This window comes from Pan paniscus, chromosome 19, assembly GCF_029289425.2.
Source record: "Pan paniscus chromosome 19, NHGRI_mPanPan1-v2.0_pri, whole genome shotgun sequence".
NCBI classification, from domain to species: domain Eukaryota; kingdom Metazoa; phylum Chordata; class Mammalia; order Primates; family Hominidae; genus Pan; species Pan paniscus.
Genome location: NC_073268.2, coordinates 90939190 through 90952777, shown reverse-complemented (window position 1 = coordinate 90952777; position 13588 = coordinate 90939190).

Genomic DNA, 13588 nt, shown 5'->3' with positions numbered 1-13588 from the left:
CCCAGAGGGGTCTCCATGTCCCTCATCACCGCAGGCAGCTCGTGGGCAGCCTGATTTGAAGCCCTGCTTTCTCCCAGGGGTGAGTCTCCTCCGTAAGCTGATGCCTAGTGGGCTCTGTTTTCTCAGTCAGGTCTGAGGAAGGGCCCTGGAGTCATCTTGCTCCATTGCCTAAGCTGCTGGGCCAGTTTCTTCTGCCAAAGGGAGTTCAAGACAGTTCCCTTCCCTCAGCATCAATCAGAAAGGTCCCCAGGATGTTGGTGCAGGAAGGTTGCCTAGCAACCATCCAGGGGTTCCAAGCCACCTCCCTCCACTTTACAGATGGAAAAACTGAGGCCCACAGAGGGGAAGAGTCAGACCCAGAACGCGGGTCTCTGGCTGCTGCCATGCTCTCCTCACACTCAGGCTGCCAAGGGTGCTAACACAACAGGCTTCCACCTGCCATGCCCTGGGGGCGCATCTCCCTGCGGCTTCTTTGGCCATCCTGGTCACTGCACCCACCTCAGGAAAGACTCACTGGTCCTTGCCGCGATGGTCCAGAAGAGGACACAGGGGTGAGGAATGACAAGACAGAGAGCCGAGAGGCACTTTGGCATCCCAGCAGAGATGAACCAGAGGCAGCAGAATGAGGGGCTCCATGGGTCAGTGTGGCTCCAGGGCAGAAGCCTGGGGTGCCAGGAGCAGGAGCTGCTCCAGGGAACCTGTGGGGATGTTCAACACAAGCAAAGAGGAGAATATTACATGGTAGGGGCTCAACTTTCATGACTCATTTCCCTAAAGATTTAGATCAAGAATAGGGACATTTACGAGGTCAGGAGATCGAAACCATCCTGGCTAACATGGTGAAACTCTGTCTCTACTAAAAATATAAAAAATTAGCCTGACATGGTCATGGGCGCCTGTAGTCCCAGCTACTTGGGAGGCTGAGGCAGGAGAATGGTGTGAACCCGGGAGGCAGAGCTTGCAGTGAGCCGAGATCACGCCACTGCACTCCAGCCTGGGCGACAGAGTGAGACTCCGTCTCAAAAAAAAAAAAAAAAAAAAGGGACATTTTAGCACTTTGGGAGGTAGAGGTGAGTGGATTGTTTGAACCCAGAAGTTCCAGACCAGCCTGGGCAACATGGCAAGACCCTATCTCTACAAAACATTTAAAAATTAACCTGGTTGGTGGTGTGCACTTGTGGTCCCAGTGTATCCGAAATTGGTGGGTTCTTGGTCTCACTGACTTCAAGAATGAAGCTGCAGACCCTCACGGTAAGTGTTACAGTTCTTAAAGGCAGCGTGTCTGGAGTTTGTTCCTTCTGATAGTCGGATGTGTTTGGAGTTTCTTCCTTCTGGTGGGTTCGTGGTCTCACTGGCTTCAGGAGTGAAGCTGCAGACCTTCGCGGTGAGTGTTACAGCTCTTAAGGTGGTGCGTCTGGAGTTGTTCATTCCTCCCGGTGGGTTCATGGTCTCGCTGGCCTCAGGAGTGAAGCTGCAGACCTTTGCAGTGAGTGTTACAGCTCATAAAAGCGGTGCAGACCCAAAGAGTGAAAAGCAGCAAGATTTATTGCAAAGAGTGAAAGAACAAAGCTTCCACGGTGTGGAAGGGGACCCCAGCGGGTTACCAGTGCTGCTTGGACAGCCTGCTTTTATTCCTTTATCTGGCCCCACCCACATCCTGCTGATTGGTCCATTTCACAGAGAGCTGATTGGTCTGTTTTACAGAGGGCTGATTGGTCCGTTTTGACAGGGTGCTGATTGGTGTGTTTACAATCCCTGAGCTAGACACAAAAGTTCTCCAACTCCCCACTAGATTAGCTAGACGAAAAGCACTGATTGGTGTATTTACAAACCTTGAGCTAGACACAGAGTGCTGATTGGTGTATTTACAATCCCTTAGCTAGACATAAAGATTCTCCAAGTCCCCACCAGATTAGCCAGATACAGAGTGCTGATTGGTGCATTCACAAACCTTGAGTTAGACGCAGAGTGCTGATTGGTGCGTTTACAAACCTTGAGCTAGACACAGAGTGCTGATTGGTGTATCTATAATCCCTTAGCTAGACATAAAGTTTCTCCAAGTCCCCACACATTTATTCTTTTTCCCTTTCCCAGTTCTAAGGCTCGGGTAAGTGCCACTAGTTCTGCTAACTGGGCACTGGTCCCTGGGGGAAGAGGCTTACTTTCAAGTATGGTTACCTCACTATGGCGTAACCTGCCCTTCATATCCCATTCTCCACAAATGAACTTCCATTGGTATATAGGTTAAGGTCAGGATTAGCTAAGGGGAGTTCTAAGGGATCATCTCGGGTGGCATAAGTCTGGACTATAAAAGTCATGCTCGATTGGTTCCCCATCCTCTGGGAGAAAAGTGGCAGGGTTGAGGGCCACGCATGTGCATATTTGAAGCATCGGTCTCTCAAGGAGTAGTGCCTGGTATCTAAGTAGGCAGTTGTCTGATAGCCATAAACTTCCTTTGGCACCTAGTATGCCATTTACATCATGAGTAGTCCAGACAGTGAGATCCTTTCCTTGTATTATTTTGATGGCCTCTGACACTAAGATGGCCACTGCTGCAACTACCGTTAAACAGTGAGGCCAGCCTTTTGCTACTACATCAATTTCCTTACTTAGGTATGCCACTGGTTGTGGGGTTGTCCCACGAGTCTGAGTAAGGACTCCAAGAGCTATCCCTGCTCTGTGATGTATAAAGAGAAGTTTTGTCCTGTTGGAAGGCTTAAAGCTGGAGCTTGTGCTAGGGCCTGCTTTAAGGTTTTGAAGGATGTTTCTGCCTCTGGTTCCCATTCTACTAGATGAGCATTTGCCTTCTGGGTTTCCTTGATTAGAGTATAGAGGGACCTGGCTATCTTGCTGTATCTGGGGATCCATAGTCAGCAAAAGCCAGTAATTCCAAGGAACCCCCTTAATTGTTTTAATGTCTTAGGGTGAAGATAAGCCAGTATGGGCTGTATTGGTTCCTTGCTGAGGGCCCTGGTGCCTCTGGCTAAGATTAGGCCTAGATATTTGACCTGCTGTAGGCAAAGCTGGGCCTTCGACCTAGACGCCTTGTACCCTTGATTAGCTAGAAAGTTCAAGAGATCTAGAGTAGCCTGCTGGCATGAGGCTTCCGAACTGGTAGCCAAAAGTAAATCATCCACATATGGAAGGACCAGAGTGCCTGGACTTGAGAGGTGGCCTAGATCTTGGGCCAGTGCCTGACCAAGCAGATGAGGGCTATCCCTAAACCCATGGGGGCAATACCATCCATGTAAGTTGGGATGTGTGGTCTGTGGGATCCTCAAAGGCAAAGAGAAACTGGGAGTCAGAGTGCAGGGGAATACACAAGAAGGCATCCTTGAGGTCCAGAACCATGAACCATTCTGCTTCCTCTGGTATTTGAGAGAGCAGGGTATAGGGGTTGGGTACAACTGGATATAGAGGAATTACTGCCTCATTGATGGGTCTAAGATCTTGCACTAGTCTCCACTGATCTTTCAGTTTTTGTATTCCTAGAATTGGGGTGTTGCAGGGACTGCTGCATTTCCTTACTAAGCCTTGAGCCTTTAAATGTTTAACAATATTCTGTAATCCTTTATGGGCTTCAGGCCTTAAGGGATATTGTCTTTGATAAGGAAAAGTGGTGGGATCTTTTAACCTGATTTGGACTGGGCAGGCATTTTTTTGCCCTTCCAAATTGTCCTTCCAGTGCCCAGACTTCAGGGTTGATTCCCTCCTCAAGTAGGGGACAACAAATGGGTAACTTGTTCCCCATATTCATGTAGATAATAGCTCCAGCCTTGGCTAATATATCCCTCCCTAATAAGGGTGTGGGACTTTCAGGCATAACAAGAAAGGCATGTGAAAACAGCAAAGTCTCCCAATTACGACTGAGGAGGTGGGAGAAATACCTGGTTACAGGCTGTCCCAGGATTCCTCAGATGGTAATGGACCTTGAGGACAGTCATCCAGGACAGGAGATTAATGATTAACACTGAGAAGGCCACGCCAGTGTCCAGGAGGAAGTCAATTTCCTGGCCCTCAATGGTTAAATGTACCTGGGGCTCAGTGAGGGTGATGACATGAGCTGGTGCTTGCCCCGGGCACCCTCAGTCCTGTTGTTAGATCATCTGGTTGGGGGCTTCTGACCCAGAGAAACTTCATCCTCTGGGGCAGTGCACCTTCCAGTGATTGCCTCGGCATAGTGGACGTGGACGAGGGGGCAGCTTGTTTCTCATTGGACAATCTTTTTTAAAGTGTCCTAGTAAACCACACTGATAAAAAGCCCTACTGGGTTATTGGCCTGCTCCATTTTCTGTCCTCTCTGAGCCACCAAGGTTTGTTTGTCTGAGGGCCATGACTAAGGCTGCGGCCTTTCTCTGATCTTGCTTTTCCTTTTGGGCCTGTTCCTCTTGGTCCCTATTATAGAACACTGAGGTTGCCAGGTTTAATAATGCCTCCAAATTTTGTTCAGGGCCCAGGGCTTGCTTTTGGAGCTTTCTCCTGATATCTACAGCTGATTGGGTAATAAACTTATCTTTTAGAATCAGTTGACCCTCGAGTGATTAGGGTGACAGGGGAGAATATTTTCTTAAGGCCTCCCGTAGCTGCTTGAGGAAGGCAGAAGGATTTTATTCCTTTCCCTGAGTTATGGTGGACATCATTGAATAATTCATGGACTTTTTTCCTAATTCTCCTTAGTCCTTCTACAGCACAGGTCAACAGATGTTTATGACTCCAGTCCCCATGATCTGAGTCAAGGTCCCAGTGGGGATCCATACTGGGGATGGCTTGCTGACCAGTAGGGAATTTGTCCCTTTCTTCGGCTGTCATTCTATCATTTACTTGACTAAGATACCAAGTATCTCCAAACTCTTGGGCTGCAGCTAAAACCACATTCTTTTCATTAAAGACCAGGGTTTGATCTAATAGCAGCATGACATCTCTCCAAGCGAGGTCGAAGGTTTGCCCTAGACATTGTAGGACATCTATGTACCTATCAGGATCATCTGAAACTTCCCCAGGTCTGCCTTGATCTGCTTTAAGTCAGAGAGGGAGAAAGGGACATGTACCCAGGTTGGGCCAAATTCCCCTCCCCCTACAGCTTGAAGGGGACGTAACTGATAGCCCAGGGGTTTTTGTGGTCCTTTGGAGATTTCTTTGCTTATTTCCTTCTGGGCAGGGGAGATTGGAGGAGAATTATCATTCATAGGAAGGGGAGCTATAGGGAGGCTAGGATATGGGGTTAAGCTGAGAGGTCCTCCTGTGGGATGTAAATTGCAAGCTTTGCATAGTTGTGTATTCTCCCTCAGTGAAAAGAAAGCTTGGACGTAAGGTATTTCACTCCATTTGCCTTCCCTCTTACAGAAAAGGTCAAGCTGCAGGATAGTATCGTAATTCGTACTTCCCTTAGGTGGCCATTTTTCCCCATCAGAGAGAGAATATTGGGGCCAAGCCGTAGTGCAGAAAAAAATAAGCTGCCTCTTTTTCAGGGTTTGTGGGTCAAATTGGTCCCAATGGCTTAGGATGCATTTCAAGGGTGAGCCCGTTGATGCCTGAGTGTTTCCCATCTGAAAGACAAAACCACCCATGGTTTTGGTTTTTGTTTCTCCCCCTGCCCAAGAACCTGCAACGGTCCCTGGACCCTGCTGATCGGAATAGTTGTGCTCACTGACGCGGCAGCAGAAACACTAGCTTTCCTCCCAGACCACAGGGAGGACCGAGGAAGGTTGGATTTAGTGGCCCTTACCGATGCATTCTCGAAAACCTGCACCCTTGCCTGTCCTCCTAGACCACAAGGAGGACTGAGAAAAATTGGATTTAGTGGCCCTTACTGATGCATTCTCAAAAACATGTTAGAGTCCCAAGCATTCTCCTGTTAGTATTGGGACCTTACCCATGTCCTATAAAGATGTTATGCCCCAAAAATGAAGTGGAGGGCCATACCCTGAGGGAGGGAAGGGATCTCCAGGGTTGGAAGAGTGACACCTTTTTGCCCTCACTTATATGAACAGGAAGGATACAATTTCTGAGGCTCCCCATATCCTAGCTTCAGGAATAGATTTTGTTAGGCCTGTTTGTCTGAGAAGGGATCCTAAATTTCCAGGTAGTCCCCACTATGATGGGGCTTTGGGCAAAAATTATGTCTTTCTGATTGGTGAGCCTGGGTGCCTAAAGAAGGTAACAGAGTTTATACTAGAAGTCATTCTTATAGGAGAAACTAGAAAAGCACCAGAGACAGGTAGCGATTTTTAGAAGCAGGATTAACCTCGGAGAAGATAGGCGAGAGGAAGTTTGTCTGGCAAGCATTAGGACCCAGGGGACAAGGGTCAGGATAGATAGGATAGATGGGTGAGTCTTGCTTGGGTGACATGCCTTTGAGAGTTCTGCTCATGGCCACAGGGTCAACCAACTTGTTGTTGGGACCCCAGAGCTGCATGGCTTTCCTCTCTGTCAACCCTTGGCTCAGCCCAGAAGTACAGGAAAAGTGGAAGCTGGTTCTAGGCAAACCAACGCTCCCAACTCCGAAGAGTAGGGGATTGTTAGAGAGCCCTTTCCCAGAAAGCCTGACATCCGTGTCTTTAGTCCGGTGGCCATGCTAGTGGATTTTAACTGGCCGACAGGTGCCCGGTATTTAGCCCCCAAATTCTAAGGAAAAATAGGACAGAATAGCAAGTGAAAGGGGTCCGATGGTACTCACTGCTTTGGCGATAGGTGATAGTCCCTTCACTCAGTGATAGGCTATGGTCTCACCGCTTGGTGATAGGTGATAGTCCCTTCGAGGTTGCCAAAATGTGTCAGGAATTGGTGGGTTCTTGGTCTCACTGACTTCAAGAATGAAGCCGTGGACCCTCATGGTGAGTGTTACAGTTCTTAAAGGCAGCATGTCCGGAGGAGAGGGGAGAACAGCAGCATAAGCAGCTGGCAGAGGCAGCAGAAAGGAAAGAGAGAAAGAGACAGGAAGTCAGAGAAAGAGAGAGGAAGAAACAGAGATAAAAAGAAGGAAAGAGAGGAAGAGACAAAGGGGGAGTCAGAGAGAAAGAGAGAAAGAGAGAGACAAAGAAGAAGTCGAAGAGAGAAAGAGAGAGATAGAAATAGTAAAGAAAAAACAGTGTACCCTATTCCTTTAAAAGCCAGGTAAAGTTCTGCCTACCCAGCCAAGGCATATTCTTCTTATGTGGAACATTGACCTATATCTGCCTCCCCACTAACTGGACCGGCACCGGCACCTTAGTCTTTCTAAGTCCCAACATTAACATTGCCCCAGGAAATCAGACTCTTATCAGTACCCCTCAAAGCTCAAGTCCGTCAGTGCAGAGCCATACAACTAATACCCCTACTTATAGGGTTAGGAAAGGCTACTGCTACAGGAACTGGAATAGCTGGTTTATCTACTTCATTATCCTACTACCACACACTCTCAAAGGATTTCTCAGACAGTTTGCAAGAAATAGCGAAATCTATTCTTACTCTACAATTCCAAATAGACTTTTTGGCAGCAGTGACTCTCCAAAACCGCCGAGGCCTAGACCTCCTCACTGCTGAGAAAGGAGGACTCTGCACCTTCTTAGGGGAAGAGTGTTGTTTCTACACTAACCAGTCAGGGATAGTAAGAGATGCCACCCGGCGTTTACAGGAAAAGGCTTCTGAAATCAGGCAATGCCTTTCAAATTCTTATACCAACCTCTGGAGTTGGGCAACATGGCTTCTCCCCTTGTAGGTCCCATGGCAGCCATCTTGCTCTTACTTGCATTTGGGCCCTGTATTTTTAACCTTCTTATCAAATTTGTTTCCTCTAGAATCGAGGCCATCAAGCTACAGATGGTCTTACAAATGGAACCCCAAATGAGTTCAACTAACAACTTCTACTGAGGACCCCTGGACTGACCTGCTGGCACTTTTACTGGCCTAGAGAGCACCCCTCTGGAGGACACTACAGCTGCAGGGCCCCTTCATCACCCCTATCCAGCAGGAAGTAGCTAGAGCGGTCATTGGCCAAATTCCCAACAGCAGTTGGGGTGTCCTGTTTGCAGGGGGGATTGAGAGGTGACAGCGTGCTGGCAGCCCTTGCAGCCCTCGCTTGCTCTAGGTGCCTCCTTGGCCTTGGCACCCACTCTGGCCACACTTGAGGAGCCCTTCAGCCCACCGCTGCACTGTGGGAGCCCCTTTCTGGGCTGGCCGAGGCCGGAGCTGGCTCCCTCAGCTTGCAGGGAGGTGTGGAGGGAGAGGTGCAGGCAGGAACTGGGGCTGCACATGGCGCTTGTGGGCCAGTGTGAGTTCCGGGTGGGCGTGGGCTTGGCGGGCCCCGCACTCGGAGCAGTCACCAGCGCCGCCGGGCCCCCGGCAGTGAGGGGCTTAACACCTGGGCCAGCAGCTGCAGAGGGTGTGCCGAGTCCCCCAGCAGTGCCGGCCCACCAGCGCTGCACTCAAATTCTCGCCAGGCCTCAGCTGCCTCCCTGCGGGGCAGGACCCAGGACCTGCAGCCCGCCATGCCTGAGCCTCCCCTCCGCCGTGGGCTCCTGTGCGGCCCAAGCCTCCCCAACAAGCGCTGTCGCCTGCTCCATGGCGCCCGGTCCCATCGACCGCCCAAGGGCTGAGGAGTGCGGGCTCATTGCGCAGGACTGGCAGGCAGCTCCACCTGCGGCCCCGGTGCAGGATCCACTAGGTGAAGCCAGCTGGGCTCCTGAGTCTAGTGGGGACTTGGAGAAACTTTATGTCTAGCTAAGGGATTGTAGATACACCAATCAGCACTCTGTGTCTAGCTAGAGGTTTGTAAATGCAGACATAAACTAACTCAAAGTTTGTGAATGCACCAATCAGAACTCTGTATCTGGCTAATCTGGTGGGGACTTGGAGAACCTTTATGTCTAGCTAAGGGATTGTGGATACACCAATCAGCACTCTGTGTCTAGCTCAAGGTTTGTAAACACACCAATCAGCACTCTGTATCTGGCTAATCTAGTGGGGACTTGGAGAATCTTTATGTGTAGCTAAGGGATTGTAAATATACCAATCAGCACTCTGTGTCTAGCTCAAGGTTTGTAAATACACCAATCAGCACCCTGTGTCTAGCTGGAGGTTTGTAAATGCACCAATCAGTGCTCTGTGTCTAGCTAATCTAGTGGGGACTTGGAGAACTTTTGTGTCTAGCTCAGGGATTGTAAATGCACCCATCAGCACCCTGTCAAAACGGACCAATCAGCTCTCTGTAATACAGACCAATCAGCTCTCTGTAAAACAGACCAATCAGCTTTCTGTAAAATGTACCAATCAGCAGGATGTGGGTGGGGCCAGATAAAGGAATAAAAGCAGGCTGCCAAGCCAGCAGTGGCAACCCATTCGGGTCCCCTTCCATACTGTGAAAGCTTTCTTCTTTTGCCCTTTGCAATAAATCTTGCTGCTCCTCACTCTTTGGGTCCGCACTGCCTTTATGAGCTGTAACACTCACCGCAAAGGTCTGTAGCTTCTCTCCTGAGGCCAGCGAGACCATGAACCCACCGGGAGGAATGAACAACTCCGGACATGCCACCTTAAGAGCTGTAACACTTACTGCGAAGGTCTGCAGCTTCACTCCTGAAGCCAACGAGACCACGAACCCACCAGAAAGAAGAAACTCCAAACACATCCGAGCATCAGAAGGAACAAACTCTGGACACGCCGCCTTTAAGAACTGTTAACGCTCACCGTGAGGGTCCGCGGCTTCATTCTTGAAGTCAGTGAGACCAAGAACCCACCAATTCTGAAGACACCAGCTACTCAAGAGGCTGAGGTGGGAGGATTGCTTGAGTTGGGGAAGTCAAGGCTGCAGTGAGCTATGATCACACCATTGCACTCCAATCTGGGTGACAGAGCGAGACCATGTCTCAAAAAAAAAAAAAAAGTCCAGGCGTGGTGGCTCATGCCTGTAATCCTAACACTTTGGGAGGCCAAGGCAGGTGGATCACTTGAGGTCAGGAGTTCAAGACCAGCCTGACCAACATGGTGAAACTCCGTCTCTACTAAAAATACAAAAATTAGCCAGGTGTGGTGGCAGGCGCCTGTAATGCCAGCTACTCGGAAGGCTGAGGAACGAGAATCGCATAAACCTGGGAGGCGGAGGCTGCAGTGAGCCGAGATCGCGCCACTGCACTCCAGCATGGACGATAGAGCAAGACTCAGTCTCAAAAACAAAAAATAAAAAAAATAAAATAAAATAAAAAGATGAGGGAAACTTTGAAAGTTTAGAATAATTAATGGTTCTCAGCCTTTTGGGATTAGACTCTGGTGAAAATATGGACGTTTTTCCTAGAAAAATGCAAATTGTGCACACACACTCATGTGCAATTTTGCTCATACCCCAGGTAGTTCATGGAGAGGTGCGGGAACCTCATTGGTTAAGAAGCCTTGGTTAGACAGCTGTGAAATGAACACATCCTACATGAGATGACTGACTTACTGCAGGTGGGGGTGGTGGAGTGAATCAGAGGCAGAGAGGGCCTCCAGGGGACATGGCCCAACCCTCTCATTTTACAGATGAGGTGACTGAGGCCCAGAGGGGAAGGGGCTGGCCAAAGGTCACTGAGTCACCAAGTGGGCAAGGCAGCACTAGGTCTCCTGATGGTGCCCGCTGCCTTCTGTCCCCATGTTATGACCAGTCCCCAACAGCATGGCACCCCTGTCCCTCCAGTGTGTGCTATGTCTGTGACCTTCTCTGAGATTGGCCCGGGTTGTATGGGAGGTGGCAAGGACTCAGGGGACAGCCAGATTTGGGCAGCAAAACTGGCTCCACCCGTTTCCAGCTGTGTGGCCTTGGGTAAGTTACCCAGCCTCTCTGAGTCTGTTTCATCATATGTAAAAATAGGTATTATAATAACACCATTAACCCCATAGGTTATTAGGAGGGTGAAATGATGATGCATAGAAAGCACTCAGCACACTCCCTGGTATTTAGCACGCATGAGTTAATAATGGTCATGGTTGTTGTTGGTCTGAGACTGGCCATGGGGTGTTCGTTGCATTTGTGGTTGGCCGAGCTGCTCAGCAGGTGGGTCCTAGGCAGTTCCAGGGAGCCGTTCTTCCAACCCCCATATGAAAATGCATCCCCCACTCCTGGCCCCCAACACCACTCTGGCTGGAGCATTTCCCTACTCTGGAAATGCACATCCTGGGGCAGTTTCTCCACTGGACCCCAAACAATAATTGGCAGGTTCCTTGGCGGGTGGGGGAGGGGTGTTCTCATGGAGGAGAGGGGATGGGGGAAACCGCAGCTGCCAGTGATTCCCTGGCCCCCAACATCACTGCCCCATGGGCTCTCTCTCCCCCACAGGACCAAACCACCCCTCACAGTGTCATTTTTTCGAGCTTCACAACAGTCATCCGAGGTAGACCAGGCAGAAGGCATCATTGACTAGCCCCATTTTATACATGCGGCAACTGAGGTTCAGGCGGGGGATGGCAAATAACCCACTAGGAAGTCCATCAGCTGGGATGTATAGTCTGGTCCATTTACATTGCTGCAGTCTGCTAGATGCCTTCTCAAAACATGTATCTAGCACCTTCTACATACCAGGTATGGCAAGCGCATGAGAGCGGTCTCATTGACCTACCTCTCTGACAAGGAAACTGCACTCAGGCAGGTTAAGTCATTTCTCTGAACCTTGGAGTGCAGAATATCGGGACTGTGGGATTTGAACCTTAAACTCTGGCTGTTTCCACGGCAGCCCAAGCCTTCTTCCACCCCATTCACCAAACCATCTCTCCAGGCTCTCACCTGGCACAGGGGCTGCCAGGAACAGACCAGGAACACAGGCTCAACTGGTGGGACATGGGGAGGTGGGGTGGGAAACCGGCAGGACTCGCTGCCTCTCCTCTCCCTCTGTCCCTGGGCGCCTCCCTTGTCTGGATACACCACTGCATCTGTATGCTTGTGTGTGCACATGTGTGCCTGTACAGCCTGTGTGTGTGTGTGTGTGGCATGGGTGAGGACACGCGCATCTCTGTGAGCATGGGGTGGGTGTAGTGGGTTAGAGCTTTCCTGGAGGTTGTGTTTATTTTTTATTTTGAGACAAAGTCTGGCTCTGTCAACCAGGCTGGAGTGCAGTGGTGCCATCTCGGCTCACTGCAACCTCCACCTCCCAGGTTCAAGTGATTCTCCTACCTCAGCCTCTCGAGTAGCTGGGATTACAGGTGCCCCCGCCACCATGCCCGGCTAACTTTTTGTATTTTTTTAATAGAGATGAGGTTTCACCATGTTGGCCAGGCTGGTCTTGAACTCCTGACCTCAAGCAATCTGCCTGCCTAGGCCTCCCAAAATGCAGGGATTACAGGCATGAGCCACCATGCAGGCTGGTGGTGTTTATTTGTGAGCTGAGTGTGTGTCTGTGATTTTGCTCATTTGTCTTTGATTCAGTGCCTCCAAGTTTCTCAGAAGAGAGGTGTGTGTGTGTGTGTGTGCATGTGTGTGTGGGTGCACGCCCACAGAGGGCTCCATTGCTTTCAGCTGGATTCTATTTTTATTTTTTTTAATTTTTAATTTTTAATTTTTTTTGAGATGGAGTTTTGCTCTTGTTGCCCAGGCTGGAGTGCAATGGTGCGATCTCGGCTCACTGCAAGCTCCACCTCTCAGATTCATGCGATTCTCCTGCCTCAGCCTTCCCAAGTAGCTGGGATTATAGGCATGTGCCACCAAGCCTGGCTATTTTTGTATTTTTAGTAGAGATGGGGTTTCTCTGTGTGGGTCAGGCTGGTCTCCAACTCCCGACCTCAGGTGATCCGCCCACCTGGGCCTCCCAAAGTGCTGGGATTACAGGCGTGAGCCACCGCGCCTGGCTGGAGTCTATTTTTAGACTCTTCCTCTGCCCTGGTATCTATTTTTAGGGCCCCAGTTCCTTTAGACTGGAAGATTGAAGCTCCTGGACACCCCACCTTCCCTTGCCCCACCCTCACCCTGAACTGGGGGTTTCTACAGAGAGATTCCCCCACTCTCTCTGTGGGTGACTGGCTTGTTGGGGGTCCCAGCCCTGGGGGATAGGGTGGGCTGTAGTGGGAGAAGAACTGATGGGATGGGGTGGAGGCAAATCTACCTCTTGGGTCACCTAGGGTGCTGAGGGGCCTGGGTGGGCTCTCCTCCTGGGCAGGGGTGTCCAGTTTGAGTGCATAGCTCTGCTACTTCCTAGAAAGGCCAGATCAGCTTTCCAAGCCTCAGTGTTTCCATCTGTGAGTGGGGATGATTGAATGCCACCCCCCCGCCCATTGTAGGCCAGTTGTGAGCAGGAACGTAAAGCACTTAGCTCAGGACTCAATGCCCAGTGGGTGAAGGAGCAGCCCAGGGACCTGGCGGATGGGAATCTGGGGATAGGGAGGGCTCAGTGGGTATCAGCCAGGCCTGGGCAGCCCTGAGCTGGTGTCAGAGAGAACTGATAGGCTGGGTTGCTCCCAAACCCCCCTTTCCGTGCCCACCACAGCCTTTGCACAGCCTGTTCAGTATTACAGAGCGGGGCTAGGAGGGAACACCACTCCCTTGGCCCCCAGCCCTCGAGGGAAGACATGGGCGAAGAGGAGAGGAAATAGAGCGTGTGCGTGTTCAGGTTCCTTTCCTGCTGGAAACCAAAACCATTTTTCATTGTTATTATCA